The following is a 12500-nucleotide window of genomic DNA, read 5'->3' as shown; positions in this document are numbered from 1 at the left end:
TTCATTAAAGCCAACTGCACATGTGTGTGTGTGTGTGTGCGTTTCTCCTTTCAGGCGCTGTGGGAATTTATCTAAAAAAAAAAAAAAAGAAAAGATCATAGAGTAAGTGACTTTCTGAGAGCCAAAGCATTGTTGTGGGTGTGTGGCCTGTGTGTTTCTGTATGTGTGTGTGTGTGTGGCTGTATGTGGACACTTGTGTGTGAATGCATGCATACTGTGTGTGTGTGTGTGTGTGTGTGTTTTTGTATTTGTGTTCATGTATGGCTGTATGTGCACACTTGTGTGTGTATGCAAGCATGTGTGTTTGCGTTGTGTGTGTGTGTGTGTGTGTGTGTGTGTGTGTGTGTGTGTGTGTGTGTGTGTGTGTGTGTGTGTGTGTGTGTGTGTGTGTGTGTGTGTGTGTGTGTGTGTATGTGTGCGTGTGACAGTAATTCCAGACAATGTCCAGCCGTGGGTGTGATGTCATTGCTAGCAGAGGTCAGCCGTGACGGGAGGAGGTGACATCACAAAAGCGCGGCGTTTCGGCCGACAGACCAAAGCGTTTTGTCACTCACCTCGGGGACACGCCGCAGGAACGCCGCCAAGTCCTGTTCCACGTTCCTCCGTCCACCCATGTCCTTCAGACCCGTCGAGGAGAGCAGAGACTTCCCCCCAAGGAGAAAAACTCTCTGTGTCACCCTTATGGACCATGAAGCACGTTTTTACGGCTTAAATTTAAAAATTAATAACATTTGGCTATCATTTGATCCTCTTTTCATCGGTGTAATTTGCTGATGAAATGGAGCGCTACTATCGCTGCGATCTCCATGTGCTAATTATGCCGTCTATGTTATTAATCTTTGTCACTTAACATTGGAAATGCTAACAAACCAATGTCAAGAACATCATAATTGGCATTATCAAGCGATTACATAGTGCTCAAAGCGCGTAATTCTCATAATCAGTAGGTTCCGCCCTCCTAATCCCCACTCTGTCAATATATGCATGCAGCCTATTGTAAACATCCAAATGCGAAAGTTCAAACACGGAGAACCAGAATCCTGCACGCCTACACCCTGTTCATTTAACAGTCACCTAATATTGTACTGTAATTTTCTTCACCCTCTCTCCTCTGCAACACTTGTCTTGCGCAGATAAAGAAATTAATTGGCCGTGAATACATCCTGACAGTCCATCAAGGGGTTGCTGCTGGAGAATTCTCACCTCGCTTTGAGATACCATACGGCAAAGAAATGAGACTGTTCACTACACCTTATGCTCAACATGACATGCCATGGAAAGATGGCACATAAGAGCAGATAATTGCCGATTATCACACACAAAAAGGAAGCATTTACTTGTCGGGGTTGTTTGGTGGTGTGAGGTGCTAATTGTTTGTGTGTTTGAGGAGTCTTTCTCTCCTCTACACCACTTTTTTTTATTTATAAGAGCTCTGTAAATTAAAGGTGAGTCGACAGCTTCTCTTGTCTCAAGGTATATAGAAGAACTTCAATGTCTGTTAAACACATAAAATTTGCATATTTTATCTGTCTAACAGGCCCATTTCCTAAAATGAAAATCAATTAGCATGGTCATAAGTCATAAAAAGTCATTCACAGCAGAGAATATAAAATAATCATTGCTGTAAAATTCAAATGTGTTTTTCTTGCTGTTGTTTTGTTTTGTTTTGTTGACTTTTTGTTGCTGTTTTTGTTGTTCTTGTTGCTAGTTTGCTTGGTGTTGCCTCATTTTATGGCCGCTATCCCGGTGAGCTGTAGCAGTGCCCTAGGTGCACTCGGTCTCGCGCTCTCTCGCTGTAATAACACTACTTTACAGCCCCAACCCTCTACACCCTCCCTGCCTCTACCCCAGTCCCACAGCCTCCACTTTGATTCCCCCCCCTCCCTTCCTTTCCTACCTCGTCGTCTTCTTCAACCTTCTCTCCTTCTGCTTCTTCTTCTTCTTCTTCATCCTCCTCTCCTTCTTCTCCTTCGTGCTCCTTCTCTCCGTATCCACGGCTCCCCAGACGCGCTCGCCTCACACCATGCGTCTTGTTGTTTCTTACACGTTCGAAAGGCACGAATCCCTCTGAGCTCGTGATGGAAGCCCTATTCCACTGGTTTTACAGGACTCGTGCCCCCCACTTCCCTCCCCGCCGCTCGCTCGCTCGCTCGGCAACACGACAGAGCTCGGTGCTCGGGTGTAATTTGTGTTGCGTGGCTCGGCGTCCTGGAGCTCTCCTGATGGGAGATGAATGGGAGAGGAGCCGTGCGCTTGGCCTCGCGGGGCCTATATCACCTCCACCGCACCGCACCACACCACACCACACCGCACCGCACAGAACTGAACTGAACAGGCCTGTACCGCAGCAGCACAGCAGCACAGCCAGGAGCACGGGGAGAGGAGAGGAGAGGAGAGGAGAGGAGGGGAGGGGAGAGGAGAGGAGAGGAGAGGAGAGGAGAGGAGAGGAGAGGAGAGGAGAGGAGAGGAAACAGTCTGAAGGAGCTATATGAAGGTGCTTATATTTTTAAAAAGCACATATGATGTGTACCTGTGCAATTTCTCACTAAATAGAGTGTCTGTTTAAATATAGACACGTATTTTACTACCATATACACATAGCAGTCTCTCACTAAACAGAGTATCATTTTAAACATTTCACTCCCATAGACACATACTGTAGTCATTCAAATGGCATATAACAAAGTGCCATAACAATGGACACATAGACATTCCAATGACACGTGATACACATATTTTTCTAGCATAGACACAAAGTAATTCAAATTAAAAGTTTGACAATAGATGTGAACATATATATAAGTATATAACATGTATATAAGATATATAAGAATATAAGTATTTGGAGTTAATTCATATGAAAAGCAAGCCAATTAAAATGTCTTTGCATAAAGCGTCCTATACAGTTGTCAAGGGGCTATATGAAAGTGACATAGTTTTACCAATTTTAACTAAGAACCTTCATAAGCTCTTGAACTGCCAATCTACCCCTTTTCTACTTATTTAAAATCCTGCACACCAAACTCTTTCCTTGGCATGTCAGCTCCATGCTTGACAGGCTGTTGGATCCTTAGCTCTCTGGTGGTGGGGAAGCCACAGATCCTGCTCTGCTGCTGCTGCTGCTGCTGCGGCGGCTGCTGCTTTGGACAGCATCTGAAGGGCAGCCTCCCTCTCTCCTGCCTTTTCCTGCCCGGGCAGAAGGGAATTGGCTGGAGACGGCCCGGCGACTTTGTTCCACCGCGTCCTGGCATTCTTTAAATCACCAGCAGACTGGGGCATGACATGGGGAAAATAGGCCAATGGGCACGGGACCAGGGAAGAGTATTCCAGTTGAAGTTATTTTCGGGGGGTGTAGGGGGGTGTAGGGGGGTGGGATGGGGTGGGTGTAGCACCCTGGATGATATGCCAGAGGTCTCGCTGACCTCTGCGGAGGGGACTGTGACTAATACTGCGATCGGAGCAGCCTGTGGCGGTCTCTCCCCGCTGTTTGGTTTGGGAGGCGAACACAGTCCTTGCTCGATGACGCTGATGAAATATTTAACAACCCGCGAGCGGTCCTCCATTACCGTTTAGCGGAGGAAGTGCCGTGAGATAAACATCTCTCGCTCGCCTCACCTCTCCCTGAGTAAGTCATAATTACATTTGAAGGATGGACTGTTACCCCGCAAATGTTTTTATACGACGCGACTCAAGTTCTGCGAGAGGTCGATACTTTAGATTGTTAGTTGTTCTACAATCAAGACAAGTGTAAAACGTTCCAGTTCCCACGCGCGGAAGAATGCAGGTAGAATCTGCTGAGGCACTTAGTGGTCTCTCTTTGTTTGAGGACATTTTTAAAGTTTCATGTAAAGAGAGTATCCTGCAGGGCGGTGAGACACGCAATCCGACACTAATGTTTATGTGTTAAGTGGTTTCTTTAACGCTAACAATTTAGATTGCTGGGTCAAGTGATTCGAGTTAACGTATTTCCTCCCCTCTCCCGCCCTCTCACTCATTCAGTTTTAGGTCCTTTTATTTCTCTCTCTCTCTCTCTCTGTCTTTTTTTTATTTCGTCCTCTCTCTCTCCCTCTCCCTCTCTCTCTCTCTCACACACACACACACACACGGCTACCAAAGCAGAGGTTAATTTCTTTACAAGAACTCGGCACTTGTGGAGCAATTACAACAATGATGGAGGGTTTCCTTGACTCCCTGTTGTTTAAAACCTGTTATTTATGGCTTGCAAAGAGGCCACCCTTAATTTCTCCGCAGAGGTTTGGGAGGGGAGGGCGAAAAAAAGAAACCCTGCTCTTTCTCTCTCTCTCTCCCTCTCTCTCTCTCCCTCTCTCCTCTCTCTCTCTCTAGCTCACTCCTTTTGTGGGCTGACATTTTAATGGGGGTTTGGGGAGAAGGGAGCCATCTCAATCTGGTTCTGACCCAGTGGGCTCGCCACCGTCATTTCTTACTCTTACATAAACACGGCCACCGCCATGCCCCGCGGACGTGGACGACACCGGGAAAAAAGTCGAGCGGGTCCTGGACCGGCGAACGGCGGCGCTCCCAGACAAAGGACCCACATCAATGATATGCTATCGGTGCTAACTACTGCTTGTCAAAGCCGTTTGGCGACCGTCTCCGTCAGTGAATTATTCTATCCGCATCAGTGAGGCAAGGGCCCATAAGTCATTTGGATGTGAAATAATTCTTAGGCCAAATGTGAAATTCCCAGTGAAGCCCGCGCTGCAGCTAAAGAATAGATAGTGGTGATTAGGGGAGAGAAATGCGAGTCGCTTTCGCTCTCTCGATGATGTATACTGCACCCCTTCATCTCGTTTTGTCTTTGTTGTTCTTTGTCCTCATCTCTCTCTCTCTCCCTCCCTCTCATTCTCTCTCTCTCTCTTTTTCTCTTTTTCCCCATCTCTTTCTTTCGCTGTCAAAGTCAAGGTGTTCTGTGCGCCTGGGTCACTGGTAGGAGTCGTGGGTGGGGAGGAGGTGAGGTTCATGACCCGGTCCACCTCCCGGCGAACCCACAGAAACATCTGGACTTCAGCTTGAGTCCTCCCGGTGTTCCTCGCTCGCCTTCTGTCCTTCTGACCCCCACAGACTCATCACACATCTCTGAGTCACAAACACTTTAACAATCACACAACGTCAAATTCTGTTAGAATAGCAACAATACTTGTTTCTTGAGAGCAGGATTTTATACATTTCTATTTGGGCTGTTGATTCATTTATGATTATTGCTTTTATCTAGAGGCAGGTGTTTTTTTTATTATTATTACTTCAGGACCTGATAAGAATGTAGGTATTGTAGATTATAGGAATCTGATGATGCAATCTAACCGTATATACTGTATATTTGGCAAGAAACTTCCTCTCTCAGAAACAGTTACTGTGAGCTCACACCTGAGACATCTTCACCAGCAGACTCTATCTGAAACACACACACATGCATGCACACACACACACACACACACACACACACACACACACACCTACACACACCTACACACACACAGAACGTGAAAAAAAAACAGAGTGCAGAAAGGTGGAACCACAGGAGATGCATTTGAGATGCTCTACTGCGCGAGGAAGGTTTAAGTAAACACACCATCGACCATGAGCACCCCCCCTCCTACACACACACACACACACATACACAGACACACACACACACACACACTCACACTCAGACACACACACACACACACACACACACACACACTCAAACTCAGACACACACACACACACACACACTCAGACACACTCTGCTGATCGTGATGGCTGTGCAGGCTTTATCTCCCCAAATGGTCGTACATCACACCAGCACTCCCCCTCATGGTGTGACCCTGGGGCACAGGCAGCTTCTCAACACGCTTGTGGGGGGGTCTGGTGTAGGTGTAGGTGTTGGGGGGCTGGAGGAGCACTGGAAAGAGCTGAGTCGGCACACACTCACACTGGGGCACGCGCCGACGAGGGCGGGGGGGGGGGGGGGGGGGGGGGCTGGACGGGTTGGAGGAGAGAGGTGGTGGGTGGTGGTAAGAGCTGGCAGACATGGGGCTGTTCCTTCTCCAATCCGCCCCCTTCATTCTGCACCATTAAAGTCTGAGTGAGTGCAGGTGGAACGGACAGACTCTCTCTCTCCCCCGTCCGCCACACACAAACACACACACACACACACACACACACACACATGCACATGCACACACATGCACACATACACATAGACAAACCCTCAAAGCTCTCGTCTGTCCTCTTACTGGAAGTGGACCCCCCCCCTCCACCCCCTATCCCACCCCCCAAGCTGTCCTGTGGATCCTCAAGCAACCCTGACGCCAGACTGCCCCCGAGTGCAACTTCCATAAGGCCTCGTCCTTCCACCCGGCCGCCAATTGCACGTCTGAGGCCCGCTGCTGAAAATGGACTGGCATTGGAACACTCAGTCGCATCAGCCCCTCTGGAGGAAGGGGGAGGAACTGAGAGAGAGAAAGAGAGAGAGGAAAAGAGAGAGGGAGTAGATGGAGGGAAGTAGAGAGGTAGTGCTTGGTGGTCGGCTCTTAAATCTGAGCAGAAATATGCGTCAAGCGCGTCCTGCGACAGGCCTGTGATGATGGTGCGGCGTGCAGGAATGGCTTTTGCAGGCGACTCATGGCTTTCGCTGTTATTCCAGATCACCCCCCCACCCACTCCCTACCTCCCCCCCTCCCCCCCTCTCTCTAAGGAGGGTCAGCCTGGTGGGTCCGAGGAGATATATGAGATTCATAAAAGAGCTACACGTCTCCTACTGTGAGGGAGTTATCACCAAATCACCTTGATTGCGCAAAAACCGGCACAATGTCCACGTAATATAAGCGGACGGTATGGGGAAGAGAGTTGCTTGCTGCTTGCGAAGGCAGGGCATAACCTTGTGTAAGTTTTTCCTTGGCTTTGAAAGATCACGGACTCAAACGGCTGAATAAAAACTGCACGGCACCTCGGAGCAGAGGGCCGTCTCCTGCGGTGGTTGCTTGACTTAACTGAGCCAACTCAGATGTTCAACGTCAGTCTGTTTGATTGGCAATACATCAATAATGAAGTTGAGAAAGGAGCTGTATTTTTTTCCCCCCACCTCTTCTACTGTCAACGTGGCCAGAATTCAGAGCGTCGGAGTCGGGCAAATTAGCGTGTCCAATGGGTCTCGGTTGAACAGAGGTTAAGCAATCCTGGGGAGAGATCCCATCTGCGTCAAACAGAGATTGACAATAGGATTAGAGTCCGTTTTTTTTCCCCCTCGAACTCCCACCGGTGTTGGAGAGGTCTCGGAGACACGTACAACACGGAGACGGATATGTGAGACAAATGAAACAAATAGGAAAGTTATGAATACCGATGAGTGCTTTGACCAATGTTCCCCCCCCCACCCCCCCTCCCTTTTCAAAAGACCCAAATCAAATGTTCCGTCCAGGGTGGTGCAAAAAAAAAAATACATAGCCACAAAACGTCGCTAATTTTCTGTATATGTGTGTTTCTCTTAGATTTTTTGGCTGCTTAGAGAGAGGAAGGGGAGGGTTGAGGAGAATGGCTGTCGGGGCGGGACAAGTAGCCTGGGTGCCTCAGTATTCCTCGTCAACTCCTGGTAGAACCAGAGAACGGAACACGTCTCCTCTATAAACACAAGAGTGATCCCATAACAAGCCTGACTTTCTGTGGTGGTCGACCGTGAAATTTACCGAAGCAAGTTTCTCAACAGGAAGGCCAAAAAAGCACACGTTCCTTAATGTGTTTATAGTTTCGTATCACCGGGCATCGGTCCAGCCCAATTTCCAGCGGTGAGGAGATGCCAACTGCCCTCCAGCATAATAACAGCATCGGCACGGTGATTGCTGACACATGAAAACAGGCTTGTAACCTGGTCCCTGGTTCAAAACAGCAGCTTTCATGTCCTCCATTGCCCGAAGTGCAGCGAGGTTGAAGGCTGAGTTTTTTTTCTGAAAACCGCAAAAAGAACAACATGCTCTCCCATAACTCTGAAAAAGCTGAGGTGAGCCAGGTTTGAGTTAAAGCACTGCAGTCAATTTACAAACTGAAAGACGTGGAGCTATGCAGTTGTTGCCGCTAACAACTCCATGGAATGAAGTAATGTGCTAATTACTGGATAAACATTTATGAGATATTTATGGCTTCAATGAACCAGCTCATAAATCTTTATTACAACGTGTTAATATGTCCTTAAAGAAAGTTTGACAAATATCAATGTGCGAGGCATATTTTCAGTAAAATGCTAAAAAGTTTGCTGTTAAACAAATCTGCCCACCCAGTTGAATATCCCATCATAATGTGATGTAGTATATGTCAGCCTTTCAATATAAAATGTATTGCGACAATATTGTTTCAAGTGAACCATATGGAATATATGAGTATAAATATAACCTTCTGTAAATGACTGACCACCACTGGTCCACAGTAATATGTAAAGCTGTGATCTCCGATGTTTTATGGACACACGAGATAACTCATATTTCACCGTCAAATCTGGAAAACAAATCGGTTTGAGACCCATGGAAATGTAGTCGTAAAGACATGGTTTTTCAGCGTCTTAATATTTCCACCCACACCTCCATTCCACACACACACACACACACACACACACACACACACACACACACACTCACACACAGACAATTTGGATGCAGGTCATTAGTTTCCCAGGATCTGCATCTCAATATCTGGTTCATCGTTTATTAAGATTTTTTGATGGGTTGGGGAAAAAAAAGTGAATAATTCATTTTTTGTTGGAGGCACATCACTTATTTATTAATCACCCGGTGCAATTTGGAATCCACATCAAAATCACTCTCACCATTCGGAACACCTCTCGTCCCGCTTGGCCCCGTCAAATAAACACGCCGGAGGAACAGAGTTCGGGGACCTTTGTCCATGCGGCTGATTCATAAAGCTCAGGAATGACCACACTTGGAGGATTCCTTCACGTCTGCGCGTGTTTGTCTAAACGCCGATGTCTCCACGTTGACCGGAGCAAATGACTTTCCCTGAGCCGCCCCTCGGCTGTGCTCCACACAGCGAAGTGTCACTGAAGTGGCCGGGATGAGTGTGTGTGTGTGTGTGTGTGTGTTGCGGACTGTGGTTAGCGTCAGGGAGTGTGTGTGTGTGTGTGTGTGTGTGTGTGTCTGTGTGTGTGTGTATGAGTGTGGGTGTGGGTGTGTGTGTGTGTGTGTGAGAGTGTGTGTGTGTGTGTGTGTGTGTGTGTGTGTGTGTGTGTGTGGAGAGGGTGACTGACGCCTGTCCAAAGCAAACATGATCGGTAATGACTTGTCGGCTGGGGTCTGGGTATCAGGAGAAACGCTGGCCGTGGCCCAAGATGGCGGCCGGGGATGAAGGGGGCCCCAGGCTTTAATGAAACGGGTCGCGCGGTGCGGCGCGTTCACTCATGGTGCAGGTGTTTATGCCTTGGCTCAGAGTGTGTGTCATTTCCCGCCGCTGCTGCGGTTCACAGACCCCCGCGTTTCTGCGGAGAAATCCAGATCTATAAAACAGAAGCATTACAATGACACCTTGGTGCTGTGTTTTTTTTATTAGTTTATTAAAGCACAGTTCAGCAACAGAAAAAGAAATGTGTGAAATTATTACACATGAATAAGGTGGGGGAGGGGGGGGGGCTGAGTTAAATTACACTACCTGCTAGTGTAACTGTTATACAGAGTGTAAGACAACACTCTGTTTTATTAAGCCACACATTTTAAAGTAGTTCAAAGTCATGAACTAAAGTCTTTGAAATAAAAAATAAAAAACGGAATGAAAATAAAGTTTTATAATGCCGTCTAGCTTTCCAGTCTTTCCCACCACTCTGTTGACAAAAGGTGCTTGTAGAAGCCTTCAGGATTTTGTGACAGGCTACTAAGTCAAAGTACTGATATTTAAATACAAATAAATAAAATAGTCTTTTTACAGCTTTAATGATTATGCCAATTGTCTTGCTCAGGAAGTGAAAAAAAGTATTTTCTGTCATCATTGGACACCCAAAGCAAAAACAAACCTATCTACAGCTAACTTCTGTAGTTTATATGTCTCATATTAGTCACGTTTGTTATGAAGTGTATATTCAAAAAGTTAAACAAAAGTAATGAAATGGCCATGTTGCAACATTTAGGAGCATCTATCTTAACACTTGCCATCTACTGTGAGCCACACAGTATTTTTCATAGACTAAAATGAAATCCAAATAGGGCTGAAGCCTCTTCTCTCTCTCTCGCTCTCTCTCTCTCTCTGTCTCTCTCTCTCCTTCTTTTTTTCTCAAGGCAGATCAAACATAATCTGTTGGATGAGAAGATATATGCAGGCCAATTAGAGTCACTGAGTTCAGAGACGCGTCTTGTGCAGCTGCACAAAAGGTCCTTGTGCCGAGTGACTCTGAGTGTCTCTTTGTGTCTGTGTCTGTCTGTATGTGTGTGTGTGTGTGTGTGTGTGTGTGTGTGTGTGTGTGTGTGTGTGTGTGTGTGTGTGTGTGAGTGTGTGTGTGTGTGTGTGTGTGTGTGTGTGTGTGTGTGTGTGTGTGTGTGTGTGTGTGTGTGTGTGTGTGTGTGTGTGTGTGTGTGGCAGGGTGTGAGACACGCGCCAGCATGTCGCAGGAGACACGTTCAGCACCTTAACCCCGGAGTTCACCAGGGCAGACCCCTCCCTGTCCCTCGCCCCCCCACACAGCTCTCTTGATTTACGTCGCCGACCGCCGACCGCCGACCGCCGACCGCCGACTTCAATCGGCAGAACCGGCCCGCCGCGGACACGACCTGGCATCCCACCGGGTCATCATCAGGCCCAGAGTACCGTAGGTTCTTCTTCCCATGGCCGCCAACAGCTGTGTCTGATGACAATTAGGCAAATCTGCCGCGGCGTTTTCAATCTCTCAAATTAGACATCATTTATGATCCATGTTGATGGCTTGTGTTCTCTCTCCTCTCTCTCTCTCTCTCTCTCTCTCTCGTCTTTTTTTCAGCTGTTGCACAGTCAAAAATCCATCATCCTAACTGCAGTGATGTTCTCTCCTCTCAAGTGTAAATCTTGCGCCGTCTTTTTTTCCTTTTCTTTTTCTGTTTTTTCCCCCCGTCTTTTCTCTCCTGTGAGCGAGGCCCAAAATGTGGGCCTGGAACCAATTCTTTTTTTTTCGCTCCTCGTTCTCTCTCTCTCTCTCTCTCTCCCTCTCTCTCTCTCTCTCTCTCTCTCTCTCTCTCTCTCTCTTTCTGTTGCTCGGCTGTTTTTCTCCCATCCAAGCCACTCATGTTTCATTTTAATTGGCAAATGTCGGGATGGTGAGCAGCCCACTCCTTTGGTAGATCCACAGTTGTTTCTGTATCATCAGCACAGGCTGGCCTGGAGCAGAAGCAGGTGGGGGTGGAGGGGAGGTTGTGGTGGTGGTGGTGGTGGTGGTGGTGTTGGTGGTGGGGGTTTGAGGGGGGATATGTTGGCACGGCGCGGGTCCGTGGCTATTTTCCTAGGTTCCTCTGAAAGCGTCCAGCGTTGGAGCCGCTGCCAAGATATCTGTGCCGAGGTGGCAACAGCTCAGGCTTGCTGTGCACCAGGGACTCAAGCCACTGTGGTCTCAGGACTCTATCTCTCTCTCTCTCTCTCTCTCTCTCTCTCCCCTCCTCTACCCCTCCCTCCCACTCTCTCTCCCTCCCTCTCTCTCTCTCTCTCTCTCTCCCTCTCTACCCCTCCCTCCCACTCTCGCTCCCTCTCTCTCTTTCTCTCTCTCTCCCTCTCTACCCATCTACCCTGTCTTTCTGCCCATGCTTTCTGTTATCGGTCCTCTGCTCTCTGCATGTACCTCACGTCCCCACAAGACAGGACCGGCTGGAGTGTTCTCTCTCTCTCTCCCTCTCTCTCTCTCTCTCTCTCTCTCTCTCTCTCTCTCTCTCTCTTTCCCTCTTCCCAGCCAGCCTCATTCACAAGTCCTGTCACTGTCGCTTTGATGCCAGGGCCGAGCGTGTCTGGTCGGGTGGCGGTGGTGGCGGCGGCGGCGATGGTGGTGGTGGAGGGTCTGACCGCAGTTCAGGGAGTTTGTCTATAGAATGGTCATCAGAGCCAACAGGGGAGTGCCAGAGGAACAGAGCGAAGTCTCTGAGGTAGAGTGCCAGTGTCGATTAAGTAGTTCTTTACCCTGCTTGTGTTCTGGACACACTCTCTCACACACACACACACACACACACAGACACACATAAACTCAGACACACTCCGCGCTCCGTCACGCATCAGAACCAGAACGTCACCACGGAGACCCCCCTCGGACCCGTGACTCAACTCTGGCTCGGAACTCAAGCGAACCGCCTCCACTCCCACACACACACACACACACACACACAGCCCCACTCACTCTCTCTCTCACACACACACACACACACACACAAACACACACACACACACACACACACACACACACACACACACAGCCCCACTCTCACACACACATACACACACTCACACACACACACACACACACATACACAACCCCACTCTCATACACACACTCA

Source organism: Sardina pilchardus, chromosome 21 (genome assembly GCF_963854185.1).
Source record: "Sardina pilchardus chromosome 21, fSarPil1.1, whole genome shotgun sequence".
Classification (NCBI taxonomy): domain Eukaryota; kingdom Metazoa; phylum Chordata; class Actinopteri; order Clupeiformes; family Clupeidae; genus Sardina; species Sardina pilchardus.
The sequence above is the reverse complement of the archived record's forward strand: the minus strand, read 5'-3'. Positions refer to the sequence as shown.